The 14,213-nt window shown below is 40.8% G+C and overlaps 1 protein-coding gene across 6 annotated transcripts in view; it reads left to right on the top strand.

The window, feature by feature from the left end:
- Window positions 1–14,213, top strand: part of itprid2 (ITPR interacting domain containing 2) — a 186,117-nt gene that overhangs the window by 83,098 nt on the left and 88,806 nt on the right. The window contains exon 1 of one of the 6 annotated variants that reach the window (XM_073047077.1): window positions 11,689–11,864. The exons of 4 other annotated variants lie outside the window; for them this stretch is intronic. The gene's annotated coding sequence lies outside the window, so the exon portion shown is untranslated. Of the gene's footprint in view, window positions 1–11,688; window positions 11,865–12,130; window positions 12,295–14,213 lie in introns of those variants that run through there. One more of the 6 variants, XM_073047079.1, reaches the window with a different exon arrangement.

The raw sequence follows: 14,213 nt of genomic DNA, 5'->3' as shown, positions 1-14,213 counted from the left end.
GCTGGAGAAGGATGAATCTGATAGGAGAGGACAGAAGGCCATGGAAAAAAGAAAAGGAGGGGAGGAGCACCAGAGGGAGGTGAAGGAAATAAGGTGAGAGAGGGAAAAGGGGATGGGGAATGGTGAAGGGGGGCATTACCAGAAGTTCAAGAAATCAGTGTTCATGCCATCAGGTTGGAGGCTGCCAAGATGGAATAATAAGGTGCAGCTCCACCAATCTGAGTGTGGGCTCATTGCAACAGTAGAGGAGGCATATTGGAAAGGGAATGGGAAGTGGAATTAAAATGGGTGGCCACTGGGAGATCCCGCTTCTTCTGGCGGGCGGAGTGTAGGTGCTCGGCAAAACGGTCACCCAGTCTATGCGGGGTCACTCACTGGCAGCACCGGACACAATATATGACCCCAACAGACTCACACGTGCAGTGTCGCCTCACCTAGAAGGACTGTTTGAGGCCTGAATGGTAGGTGAATGAGAAGGTGTAGGGGCAGGTGTAGCACTTGTTCCACTTACCAGGATAAGTGCCAGGAGGGAGATCAATGGGGAGGGACAAATGGACAAGGGAGTTGCGTAGAGAGTGATCCCTGTGGAAAGCAGAAAGTGGGGGGCGGAGGGGGGGGGGGGGCTGCATGACCTGCTGAGTGAAAGGTCTCGGCCTAAAACTTTGACTGTTTATTCCTCTCCATAGATGCTCCTTGACCTGCTGAGTTCCTCCAGCATTTTGTGTGTGTGTGTGTGTGTGTGTTAAAGGCAGGCCAGTAAAAGCTGGGGATGACCAAGTCAGTACTGATGTCATGGTGGGTTAAAGGACAGCAAGAGATGACAGAGGAGAAGACCGAGAACACTGAGGGCTTGAAAAGAGAGAAGAGAATTTTGAAATCCAGGTATTGGTAACTGGATGCATCATGGATCACGTAATGGAACTGCAAGCAGAGGCTGATGGGTGATCGGGAGTGGCAGCCTTTTAGGATGGGCACTAGGATTTTTACAAATACAAATACAAACACTTTATTGTCACCAAACAATTGATACTGGAGCGTACAATCATCACAGTGATATTTGTTTCTGTGCTTCGCGCTCCCTGAAGTACAAATCAAAGTAAATATAATAAAAATTTAAATTATAAATCATAATTAGAAAATAGAAAAGGGAAAGTACAGTAGTGCAAGTCAGGTCCAGATATTTGGAAGGTACGACCCAGATCCGGGTCAGGATCTGTTCAGCAGTCTTATCACAGTTGGAAAGAAGCTGTTCCCAAATCTGGCCGTATGTATCTTCATGCTCCTGAACCTTCTCCTGGAGGGAAGTAGGACAAAAAGTGTGTTGGCTGGGTGGGACTTATCCTTGATTATCCTGGCAGCACTGCTCCGACAGTGTGTGGTGTAAAGTGAGTCCAAGGATGGAAGATTGGTTTGTGAGATGTGCTGGGCTATGTTTACGATCTTCTGCAGCTTCTTCTGGTCTTGGACAGGACAACTTCCATACCAGGTTGTGATGCACCCTAGAAGAATGCTTTCTACGGTGCACCAATAAAAATTAGTGAGGGTTTTAGGAGACAGGCCAAATATCTTCAGCTTTCTCAGGAAGTAAAGGCACTGGTGGGCCTTCTTGGCAGTGGACTCTGCTTGGTTAGACCAGGTCAGGTCATTTGTGATATTCACCCCGAGGAACTTAAAGCTTTTGACCTGTTCCACTTGCGCACCACCGATGTAGATGGGGTTGTGCAGTCTGCTACTCCTTCTGAAGTCAACAACCAATTCCTTCATCTTGCTGACGTTGAGGGATAGGTTATTGGCTTCACACCATGCCACCAGGTTCTTAATTTCCTCTCCGTACTCAGACCCAAGATGCGGCCTACAATTGTGTCATCAGCAAACTTGTATATCGAGTTCGATGGATTTTGAAAGAGTTTGTGTGTGAAGAGTGGAGGGAGGCCAGATAGCAAGGCTTTGAACAAAACAAGTCTGAAGGAAATAAGGACAGGGCAATTTTCAGCAGCAGCTGAACTTATGAGGGAGGTGTCGATTGAGAGTTTCAACAGCGGATAAACCGTGGCAGATTCAGGTTAGATGGAAATGGCTGATTTAGATATTGGCATGGTTACGTGACCATTACTGGGTGTCACACCTCGCTGTCAGGTGTGGGTAAGCATGCCCGACGAGGGTCACTAGTTTGAAAAAAGACAGCTGGTTAGCATAACAGCATGTTAGTACAAGGGGTTTTAGTTAGTGCCAGGTGGGAAAAAGGGCAAAAGCCTCCCAAAAAGTTGTGAAGAAGAGAAGTATTTACGAAAGACAAATGAAACCAAACACGTAGAAAAACTTACAACTATATAGAGGCTTTCTCCATGACACACTTTGTCTTTAACTTTCCAATATAACTATTCATGAGTCATCAACCTCCACACTACCCAGCGAAGCCAAACTGAGGGTTTAAATCTGCCTGCACAGGGTGTAGTGTGCCTGCTCCCACTAAACCAGGCATTTTTTAGGACACCCCAAACTGTCCCTCAGGTCTTTTGGGGCTGTTCTGCTGTCTACAAACTGATGTACCACCAGTGTGAGTGAAAATAAATGAGACTGTTTGGAATGCCTTTTTCTAGAATCCTTATTTTTATGAGTTATAAACCAGTAGAGCATGTTAACTGAAGGGATTGTTTTGATTGGCCAAGCTAGTGATTGGGGTGTGTAGTGAACTCCCAAGAACTGCGGAACAGGAGGGCAAAGTGTGTGAACTACTGGGGAAAGTAGATCAGGGACAGAACAAGGAAGAGTGACTAACTGGGCAATGTTCAGACAAGAGGAAATCTGCGGATGCTGGAAATCTGAGCAACACACACAAAACGCTGGAGGAACTCAGTGGGCCAGGCAGCAACTGTAGAAAAAAGCACAGTCGATGTTTCGGGCTGAGACCCTTTGGCAGGACAAAGGGGAAAGGTTAGCGGGGGAATTAGTGTTGCCAACCCGTTCTGTCATACTGGGCTTGATGGACACCTGAGAAATGGATGGAGACTGTAGATAGAAGAAAGATGTTTTATGAGAACCAAAAGCTCTATTTTTGGTCTTCTCTATTTAATTAGAGGATATTTCTGCTCATACAATTGTATATATCAGATAAACATTCTGGCTTGTTAAGTACAATGAAGAAGTCAAGTGAGGTGATGGTTAAACAGAGCTTTTTGTTGGCAGAGCACATTTACAAGCTGATGCAATGTTTATGAATGAATGCCAAAATATGCATCTTGCTATTTAACTTCAAGCACTTAAATTATCAAAAATCCTTTAATTTGCTTGTGGAATGTGGACTTTGTTGACAAGGTTGGTAGAATTTGCACAATCCCTAAATTACTCTAAACTGGATAATTTCAGAGGGTAGTTGAGAATCAACATTCCTGTGGGTCTGAAGATGTACACAGCAAGGACAACAGGTCTGCTTTTCTAAAACATCATTACAGGAGTCATGCTGACCTGCATGATTATAAGAGACTGCATGACCAGAAAAAAGGTCCCTAAGCCCTCCGAATCCATGCAAGTAATCAAATACTCATTTATTATAACTGACTATAAGTCTACAGATCCCATTTTATTCTTTTGCCATTCTCAGGTCTCTCAAGATTTTCCCAAGTACCTACACTCCATGGACAATTCACAGCAGCCAGTAACCTAGCAAGTTGCATGTGGGAGGATGTCCATATAGTCACGGGGCACACGCAAACTCCATGCAGACAACAGTAGTTGTCAGGATTAAACCCTGCTTGATGGAGCTGTGAGAGAGTAGCTCTGTGTTGGTTGCACCACTATGCCACTCTAATCAAACAGATGTCAACCAAGCTTAAAAATTGACACTGCTTATGATCACCTTAACCAATCGACATATCAAAAACATTTATTTCTTAAAAGAACTCCTAGCGCTTCCTTAAACTTTCCTCTCTCTACCTGGTGATTAGATTAGATTGGATTCAATTTTATTGCCAAGTACAGATACAAAGCCAATGAAATGCAGTTAGCATCTAACCAGAAATGCAAAGAATAGTGTTATTTACAAAATAACTGCAAATAAAAAGTGAGTGGTACAGCACACAAATATAAAAGTACTGAGACAGTACAATATGGGTGCAATACTGCTTAGCGCTGTGATGGGAGGTTCAGCAGGGTCACAGCCTCAGGGAAGAAGCTCTTCCTGTGCCTGCTGGTACGGGAGCGGAGGCTCCTGTAGTACCTACCGGATGGGAGGAGAGTAAAAAGTCCATAGTTAAGGTGAGATGCATCCTTGATAATGCATTTTTCCCTGCCCAAGCAGCGTTTATGGTAAATGTTCTCAATGGTGGGCAATTGGGTGCCGATAATCCGTTGGGCAGTTTTCACCACACGTTGGAGTGCTTTGCGGTCCGATACGGGACAATTGCCATGCCACACTGAGATGCATTTGGTGAGTATGCTCTCAATGGTACAGCAGTAAAAGTCCGTCAGATCCCATGATGCAGTCCCGTGATGGAGCTCAAGAGGAATGAGTTTGTTTTTTGGTGTCTTGTGCCAGTCCTGTAAATAACATTGCCTGCCGAACAGACATCAATGACTGTAATTGGAGCCTCAATACTGGAAATATTGTTTTGGGTGGGAATGCTGATATTGCTTCATTTATCTTTCCAGTAAAATTGAAGGATTTTGTGGAAACTGTTGTTGGAATCTCTCCAGAAGGTAGTTAAATCCCAGAGATACATAAGAGGACAGGGCTGCTGAATGGTAGACTATGAGCTTGGTGAGGATGAGGTCTTGATGACTAAGTTGGACTGCATTAATGGGAATTGCCTTCTCCAAATGCTTCTATGTTCAGCTCTTTTTTCAAAAATCTTGACCCTTACTTGAGATTTTTAAATTGTAATCTTTCAGAAAGGACTGCAATTGTTTGAAATAGTTAGACAGCTCCTGGCAGTTGTAACATCATTGCATTCTTCTGCCTCTTGGTTTAAGGAAAATTTGTTCTCTTTTTCAAGTCTTGACTGCGAGAGTTCACTGAACCATTGTAACGTCTCCTAGTGACAATGTCTCCCTCCCCTCTCAAACATTTATACATGTTCAAATGTGGATTTTCCCAATTAATTTTACCAAGTTAAAAAATCCCGTTTTGACTTATTGGCTGCCCTGGAACTACACTATTCCACTTGATAAGCTTTGTGGATAATACTGGCAGTTAGATGTGCATTCTACATCTACATACCCTTATGCAGCAGGACCTGGACACTATCCAGGCTTGTGCTGACAAGTGGCAAGTAACATTCGAGCCACACATGTGCCAGGCAATGACCCTCTCCAACAAGAGAGGCTCTGACCATCGTCCCTTGACATTCAATGACATCACCATCACTGAATCCCTTACTATCAACATCCATGGGGTTACCATTGATAGGAAACCGAACTGGTCTAGCCATATAAACACCGTGGATATCACCTCCTGACTCTCCAAAGCCTGTCCACCATCTGCAAGTCTCTGGACAGGACTGTAATGGAATACTCGCCACTTGCCTGGATGGGTGCAGTTCCATCAACACTCAAGCTTGACACCATCCAGTAAAAGGCAGCCCTCTTGATTGGTACCCCTTCCACAAGCATCCAATCCCTCCACGTTGACGAACAGTTGCCGCAGTGTGTACGATCTACAAGATGCACTGTAACAACACACCAAAGTTCCTGAGGCAGCACCTTCCAGACCTATGGCCACTACCATCTGGAAGGACGAGAACAGCAGATACCTAGGAACACCACCACTTGGAAATCCTCCTCCAAGTCACTCACCATCCTGACTTGGAAACATATCGCTGTTCCTTCATTGTCGTTGGGTCAAGATCATGGAATTTCCTCCCTAACAGTACTGTGGGTGTACCTTCACCTCAGGGACTGCAGCAGTTCAAGAAGGCTTCACCATCTTCTCAAGAGCAACTTGATCAGCCATGATCACAGTGAATGGCGGTGCTGGCTAGAAGGGCCAAATGGCCTACTCCTGCACCTACTGTCTATTGTCTATTAACTAGGGATGGGCAATAAATGCTGGCTTAGCTGGCAATGCCCACATTTTGTAAATTAATACAAAAAAAAAGATTCTGTATGGATATGATGAAAGTGAGTGATCTGAAATGACCTATTGTGCGTTTCCAGCAGTTTTATTCCTATGTGTATTTATTATCTTGTATTTATCATAGATTTTTCCTTTGTAAATGTTTATCTTTGTGCTCATTGGTAATGGAGTGTAGAGGTCCATATGTATTCAGATGTTTTTGATGGTCTAGTAGTTGATAACCAAGAAATATCATAGAAGAAATGTTATGATGAAGTGTGATTTCAATTCAGATCAAATTTTTAATTCACTATCCTGATTTCTGTATCTTGAACGAAGCAGGAAAAGTCAATTCAGTGTTCACCAGTGGCAGGGGTTCCCAACCTTTTTTATGCCATGGGCCCATACCATTAACCAATGCGTCTGTGAACCCCAGGGTGGAAACCCCTGATTGAGAGGAACCTTGCTGGATGTGATATTCGTGTAGAACAGACTAATATGCTGGAGCATGTTGAGGTTAAGAAGGAGAGAATATTAGAGTTTATGATTAGCATTAGTATAAATACTGTAAGTTGCCGGAGCCAAACAGGATATATCCCAGGTTACTACAAGAAGCAAGTGAAGAGATTGTGGGGGCATTGACGATGGCTTTTTTATCCTCACTGGGCACAGGGGTAGTGCCAGAGGACTGGTTGTATCTTTCTTCAAGAATTTTAATCAGGATAATCCTGGGAATTATAGACCAGTGACTCTTACGTCAGTGGTGGTAAATTAATGGAGAGGTTTCTTAAGGACTGGATTTACGAGCATTTGGAGAAGCATAGTCTTATTAGGCATGGCTTTTTGAGGACAGGTCGTACCTCATGAACCTGCGTAACTTTTTCAAGGAAGTAAAAAAACAAACTGACAAAGGTAGAATGATGGAAGTGGTGTATATTGATTTTAGTAAATCATAAACTAGTTGCTGCCTGACCTGCTGACTTCCTCCAGCATTTTGTGTGTGTTGCTTTAGATTTTATTAAGGTGTTTGACAAATTTTCCCATGGCAGGCTTGACCAGAAAGTCATGAGGCATGGGACCCATGGAAACTTGGCATTGTGGATTCAGAATTGGCTTGCTCATAGAAGGCAGGCAGTGGGTGGTTCTGCCCGGAGTTGTGTTTTGCAGAGGTATGTTCTGGGACCCCATTTCTATGTGAATTTTATAAATGACTGGGTGAGAAAATGGAAGGGTGGGTTAGTAAGTTTGCAGATGATATGAAGGTTGGTGGTGTTGTGGATAGTGGGAACATGGACTAGAAAAGTGTGAAGAGATACACTATGGAAAGTTGAACTTGAAGGAAGAGTACCAGATTAGTAGCAGGTTTCTTAGCAGTGTGGTGGAGCAGTGGGATCATAAGGTCCAAGTCTATAGATACCTCAAAGTTGCTGCACAAGTTGATAAGGTTGATTAATATGGTGTATGGTGTCTTGGCCTTCCTTAATGGGAACTGAGTTCAAGAGCCATGAGATAGTGTTGCATTTCTGTAAAACTCTGGTCGTCATTTGAAATATTCTGTTCATTTCTGGTCGTCTGTTGAAAGACTGAGCGTGCTAGGGTTTTTCTTCTTTGGAGTGAAGGAAGATGGGAGGTGACTTGATAGAGGTGTATAAGATTGCAAGGAAGCATAAGTATAGTGGACAGATAGTGCCTTTTACCCATGGTGACAATGGTCAATACCAGAGCACAACATTTTAAGGTGAGTGGAGGGAAATTTAGTGGAGATGTCAGAGGTAGTTTTTTTTTTACTCAGAGAGTGGTAGGTGCCTGGAATTCAGTACCTGTGGTGGTGATTGAGGCTGATACATGAGGGACATTTAGGAGACTCTAATCAGCACATGGATGAAAGAAAATTGGAGGGTTGTAGGAGGGAGGGGTTAAATTGATCATGGAGTATGTTTATACAGGTGAATACAAATTGTGGGCAAAAGGGCCTGTACTGTGCTGGATTATTCCATGTTCTATGTTGTTAAAAATTACCATTTATTTCAGTTGTTAAATAAGCACAGTAACAATACATATAGTATGGTGTTAGATTATTTTGAATAGCTTGCAGATTTGAAATATTAGTGTAGATTTTTTTTTGATAAGTGAGCAGCAGACTTCTGTCTGTCTTGGGCTATATCACATAGATTCAATTTCAAATAGATAGAGTCCCATTGGAAACTGTTTATATTTTGTGTTTTGTGGGAATGAAGTAATAATTGTGAGTGTTTCATTTTAAAAGCAAATGTTTTACCTCTATCTATGTGTAGTCAAAATATTTAACTAACTGTGTCGCATGAATCTTGGGAATTGTCAATAATTATGACAGAAAAATGAATCCAGTGTTTTTAAATTCCACATGTGACAGGATGTACAAATCTCCAAAGCTTTTCTTGAATATGTGAATCTGATCCCGGCTGGCCAAAGTATGCTTAACATCAAATTGATTTATTGTCAAAATTAAAAATTGTACACTAGGATAAAGCAGGAGGTACTGCAGTGAAGTTCTAAAGCAGGAAATTAATCTAATTTAGGAGCTCTGGAACAGGTATTAACCCCTAACCATTGTAGAATTTGCACACTTGAGAAGAATCATGGAACTGCTTAACTTAAAAGCTCTGATAAATCATACCACGGATATATCATTGTTTCGGTATTTCTTGTTCAAATATTCTAAATTTGTTCTCAATTATAGACATTGATTTTTTTTTTCCTCTCTGTGGCCCTCCTGTCAATTATATGAAATGTCTCCAAGGTAACTTAAGTTCTCAGGCCATTTACCAGCTGATCCAGTTGATGGGATTCACCAGGCTACCAAGCTCAATTTTCCAGTTTGCCCATGATCATGGCATTCTTAGCCCTATTAGCAATTGTGCAGTCCTCATATTAAGATGGCTGATTAGTTACGTTCCTATTAGTCAATATTAGTGTTGCTATCGCAGGTATGGTCAATGCATTTTGGGATGTCTACTTTGCTCTTAAGCGAACCCTTTTATCAACCATACTGAACACTTCCCTTTGTAGATACTTTAACTGATTACGTACAGTGGGCGTGTAGATTCTTTATCTATGGTATTGTACTTGCTGTGTTGATTGCAGTGCTGAACCAGTGTATGCGAAAATAGAATAACAATGAAAATTAGATCATTATTTATGTCTTAAAGCTAAAGCAGTTTGGTCTAGCCTTTGTTATTTGTCAGGAGCCTGAAAGTTGTCCAGGCTTTGCAGAAGATTGCAGGTGGAGTAGGACATTGGATGAGGTGCATTACTTTCACTAGCCATTATCTTTTTGTTCAGGAATGAACTGTGGACGGTGGGAAGCTTTTCCCTCAGCTCCTTTACACCTCACTTGGTTGACAACTCAGTGTCCTGATGCTTAGACTGAGGCTGTAAAGGGGACTGAAGCCAAAAACCTCTGGTGGAGGCCAAGAGTAAGCAAACTATTAAACTCTTGCTGCTTAACAGGAATATTTGTCATCACTTAGCTTCTTGTGGGTAGGGCACGGTACAGTTTTCCACATTATTGGACAGGTGCCTGTTTATTACCTATTCTGGAATCATTTGTCTGGAGAGGTGTGTTTGCATCAAAAATGTGATACGTGCATTGCATAACTAAACAACTGCTTTACAGATGGCTATAGGGATAAAGAACTTCAAATAGAATGAATGAAATAAATGATAGATTTGAATGTGTGTACACTGCTATTTACATCCTTTCACACACCCCTAGCAGATGACAGTCACACGTGCTTTTTTAAAGTGTATTCATATTGTCAAGAAGGAAACAATTCAGGTAATTTGCAAATTCCATGGATGGTAGCAACGTCAATGTTGATTTAAGTTTAAAAGATGACCAGCATACAGTGATAATTCTCTTGCACTTTAAATGAACCATGGAACTTTTTAATAGATACAGGGCATTGGTTAACATATCATCTCCAAGACCGCAACTCTTAAGTGTAACTTTCCTGTGATACCGCAGCAGAGTTTTGGCCTGCAGTGGGTTTATATTTGAACTACCTCGACAGGGAATTAAATGCACATTTGAGTTGGTGGTGAGAGAATTATCAATAGAAATCTGCTTGAAGGTGTTAATATATGAGTAGAATCCATATGAAATAATTTTAAACAGTGACATTAACAATAAAACATTCTGTTGAGATTGTTGCTAGCATCATTTATAAAATCAATTCTTGTTTTAGGCAAGAACACCTGTCCTTCATTATTATTACTGCTGTTTCAAAATTGCCACTTGTACACATTTTATAGAAATGATATTGGTCAGCTTGGTAGCAAGCATATGAAGCACTTTTGTGATTATTTCACTGAATTTAAATTTTATCTTGAAACTTGTAAAGAGCCAATGATTATTAAAAAAATAAAAGGTGGTTTAATTCTACATATGTCTGTCTGCTAAAGAAACTTTGCCCAAGTACAAAATATACCGATGTAGTAAACAATTCAAGAGTACAGTACTTGAAAATAAACAGGGTCCTTTCTAGTTAGTTGGACGTTATGAAACTAAAGATTGCAATTCAAATCTCATTCCCTTGACATTTTTTAGAATTTGAAATTGGTTTAAAAGTTTTAGAAATAAGAGTGACTTTGACAGAATCAGAATTTTTTTTGTTGTAAGTACAACTAATTGATTAACATCTTCACGGATCGAGATCTACTTGTTCATATCTGGTCTAATTTAAATGTAATTCCTCCCTGACTGAGTTTTAAAATTCCCTTTTGTTGACTATCAAGTCATTTTTTGCATCAAAATTAACAAAAAATGTTGCATTATTAACAATGCTTAGATTGACTGATTGCAAACAGGGTTGTAAACTGTAAGCTCAGCCAGCATGACGGGCACAAGCCCCCCACCCATCAGCCAGGACATCTTCAAAAGACAGCATCCATCATTAAGGACCCTCACCAACCAGGACATGCCCTCTTCTCGCTATTACCATCAGGGAGGAGGCACAGAACATGAAGATCCACACACAACGATTTTAGGAATAGTTACTTTCCTTCATCATCAGATTTCTGAATTGTCCATGAATGGTTCATATTTTGCACTATATTTTTCAATGTTTAACTAATAGTATTTTTTAAGTCTTGCACTGTGCTACTGTCAAGAAACAACATTTTCACAACATATGTAAATGACAATAAACCTGATTTTTTAAAAATTGTATTGTACCTTTCCCTTAAAAAATGGCTTGACTGTCAATTTAAACAAAGGTGCTTTGGTAGATTAGTCCATTGTGTTTTCTCCGGTTCCATTCTAGCCCAAGTCAAACCCATTTGTCAGAAGTATTTGAGTATTTCAATTATAATCTGATTTTAATTCCAAATTTCCATAATCTGATTTATCTTCTTTCAAGGTGGTAGTGGCTTCTTTTCCAATGTCACCAGCTGACGTGGAGATCCAGAGTACATTTTGGAGTTCAGGAAATTGTGCACCTCAGTGTCGAGATGGTAGCTTTTTTTCTGTCAAGAGGGATTTGTAATGTTTGAAACGATTAAGCAAAGCGAGTCAGAAAAGCAGGAAGTTTCTTAACTGTTAACAATAGAAAGGTCAGCTACTTCCTCCTGGCTGGTGACGTCTGCATTACGAGGTAGTTCGGATGCAGAACGAATTGGAATCGTTCTTGAATGTCCACTCTTGTTAGAGAGAAAAGTTTATGACATCTTTCTGACCGACTGGATATGGATTTAAAACTGGATTGGGATATAATGAGTTTATAAACAAAGAGACGGCTTAATTTCTGTTCTGTGCATCTTTACGGAAGCTAAAAAGGTAAGGCGACTTTAATCAGTGTATTTTACATTTTAGCTAACATATTATAGAATTAAAAGTACACCTGCGTGAAAGCCTGTTGGAATTGGCGGTGGCAGATTCAGCTCACCAGTCCGTGTAAACAGTTAAAAAGAATTGAGTTTCGTTACATATACGGCTGTTTCTTAAAGGATATTTGAATTGGCTTTTCTCCAGTGAGATAGTTGCCATCACAATTTGGGCTTCTGTGTAGGAATTATAGGCAGCTGCGTTAAAACGAGGATCTGTGTCCGCTCCGTGTATTCGCGTTTCTGCATTCGGGGTTAAAAGGAACAAGAGGAAACTGGCTCTGAAGTATTGACTCAAAATGCAACAACTGTTTTAAAGCTGCCTATTTTTTAACTGCTTTCTTTCTAAGAGTTCTGGTTGGATATCTTTTGCTCCGGCCGAGGTATGTTCGCCCACTTCCTGAATTTAACCACAGTGTAGTGGCCAAGAATCAAACGAATGTTTAGGAATTCTGAAAACGTTATCGTATGAAAGTAGCCGGTTTCTAATCGTAAAGAGAAGTATGTTATTTCAGGTGAAAAGTGTTGCTTTCAAGTTTCGTGCGTTTAGTTGTGTTGATAAAAACATAGTTCGGCTTGTGGTGAAATGGATTGCACTGCTAACCTTCAGGGTGAACTCTTTGTAAGGAAGCATTGATTTCCAGTGAAATGGGAAAGGGCTTTGGAGGCTGCACGTCGAATTAACCTGGTCATCCATTCTGGTTTCTCATTTGAATTTCCACTGCTCTCCCCCCCCCCCCCCGCCCCCCCCAGCACCTATAGAAATATGAATGGGTAATCTTTGCAGATAATGGAGGTACTTTTATTTTTTTTTTAACCTGGAGTCGCCGCAATTGGTGTGCCTGCCTAGAAAATAAACAAACGGTGATGATTGCTGGAAGACAAATAATGAATGATATTGGAATTGTGAGTTTTAGGTTTGGACTTGGACTTGAAACTTGTAGATAATTCCCGCAGTTGTGTTGAGAAATAAATAGATAAAGCGAGTTTAAGTTTGAAAGGCTGGTCTGTTTGCCTTTGAGAATAGACTATTGTTTACATTTTAAAATGTAGTGGCAGCAAATGACCCTCCACTGGGTGGTGTGGGGATGGTGAAGTATGATTTTCTGTTCCTTTTACCTATTTACGATATTTGATATTGTGAAGGCATTATTTTTCCTGCTGGAGTTCTTTTCATTTTTTTTATTCCTTATTTGAACTTGACACATCCTCCTTCTTCATCTCTAGTTCTACCTGACTCTCTCTACTCACTCCTGTACAGATTCTCTTTGCTTCTGGTCATTTCTCCACACACACCGCACCCCCCCCCCCCCCCCACCCTTCCACAGTTCTTAAACTCTTTTGGTCTTTGAGAATTAGATGATGCTTCCCTTTCCCGCAGCTTTGTGTCTTTTTTTCCCCTCTCACTTGCCTTATCAAAGTTCAAAGTACATTCATTACCAAGGTATGTATAGATTATAAAACCTTGAGATACAGGCAGCAACAAAGCAAAGAAACCCAACAGAACCCATTAAAAGAGAAGATTATAAAGTTATTCACCTTATTTTATGTTTCCTAGTGAAATATTTAGCTGCTGTTGTAATTTGAAGTGGTTAACTCTCTCGGCATGATGTGGGTGTGAATTCTGGAGCTCCCATGAATTCATGCCTACAACAAACAGCTGTTTTCAGTTGCTCACAGTAGCCATAACAACTCAGCTCAAGCAGGAGGTTTGGATCAGTACTTGGGTTAGGGTCCAGTCTGCATTGAATGATGTCTACAAGTGTGTGTTGGATTTCCAAGACATTGACAGTGATCAATTTTGAGTAAATCATTTGTACACAACTGATAGTAGTCTCCATTCCCCTTCGATAGCTTTTGAGTAAAATGCAATTGGAATACTTGTTAGTACGTTTACTGTAGATTGGATGCTGTGAAATCTTGCTTCTTCACTGGATGCTGAGGTGTTTTTTTAAACAAAAAGATAATGCAAATCAAACTTGTATGTGCCAACTGATACGAACAGTTTGAATTTAGTTCCTTCAGTGACTCATTAGACCCAGTGGAGTCAATGAAAATATGAATCATCTGAAGCAACCCTTTTGCAAGTTCCGTTTTTAAATGGTTAGGGGAATGAAAACAACTGGTTCTTAAAGGTGCATGTTACACTTCAAACTGTGCTATAAGGATATAGCCAACAAATAATTCAGCAGTTAACGATGTATACAGTACAAAACAAAATGATCTGAATTCCAGAATTGGCTAAGGAGAGGGGATCAAGTGTGTTTACCTGATATAAGTCAGCGGTCGGAGACCACTGAAA

The sequence above is a fragment of the Hemitrygon akajei genome, chromosome 5 (genome assembly GCF_048418815.1).
Source record: "Hemitrygon akajei chromosome 5, sHemAka1.3, whole genome shotgun sequence".
Classification (NCBI taxonomy): domain Eukaryota; kingdom Metazoa; phylum Chordata; class Chondrichthyes; order Myliobatiformes; family Dasyatidae; genus Hemitrygon; species Hemitrygon akajei.
The sequence above is the reverse complement of the archived record's forward strand: the minus strand, read 5'-3'. Positions and strand labels throughout refer to the sequence as shown.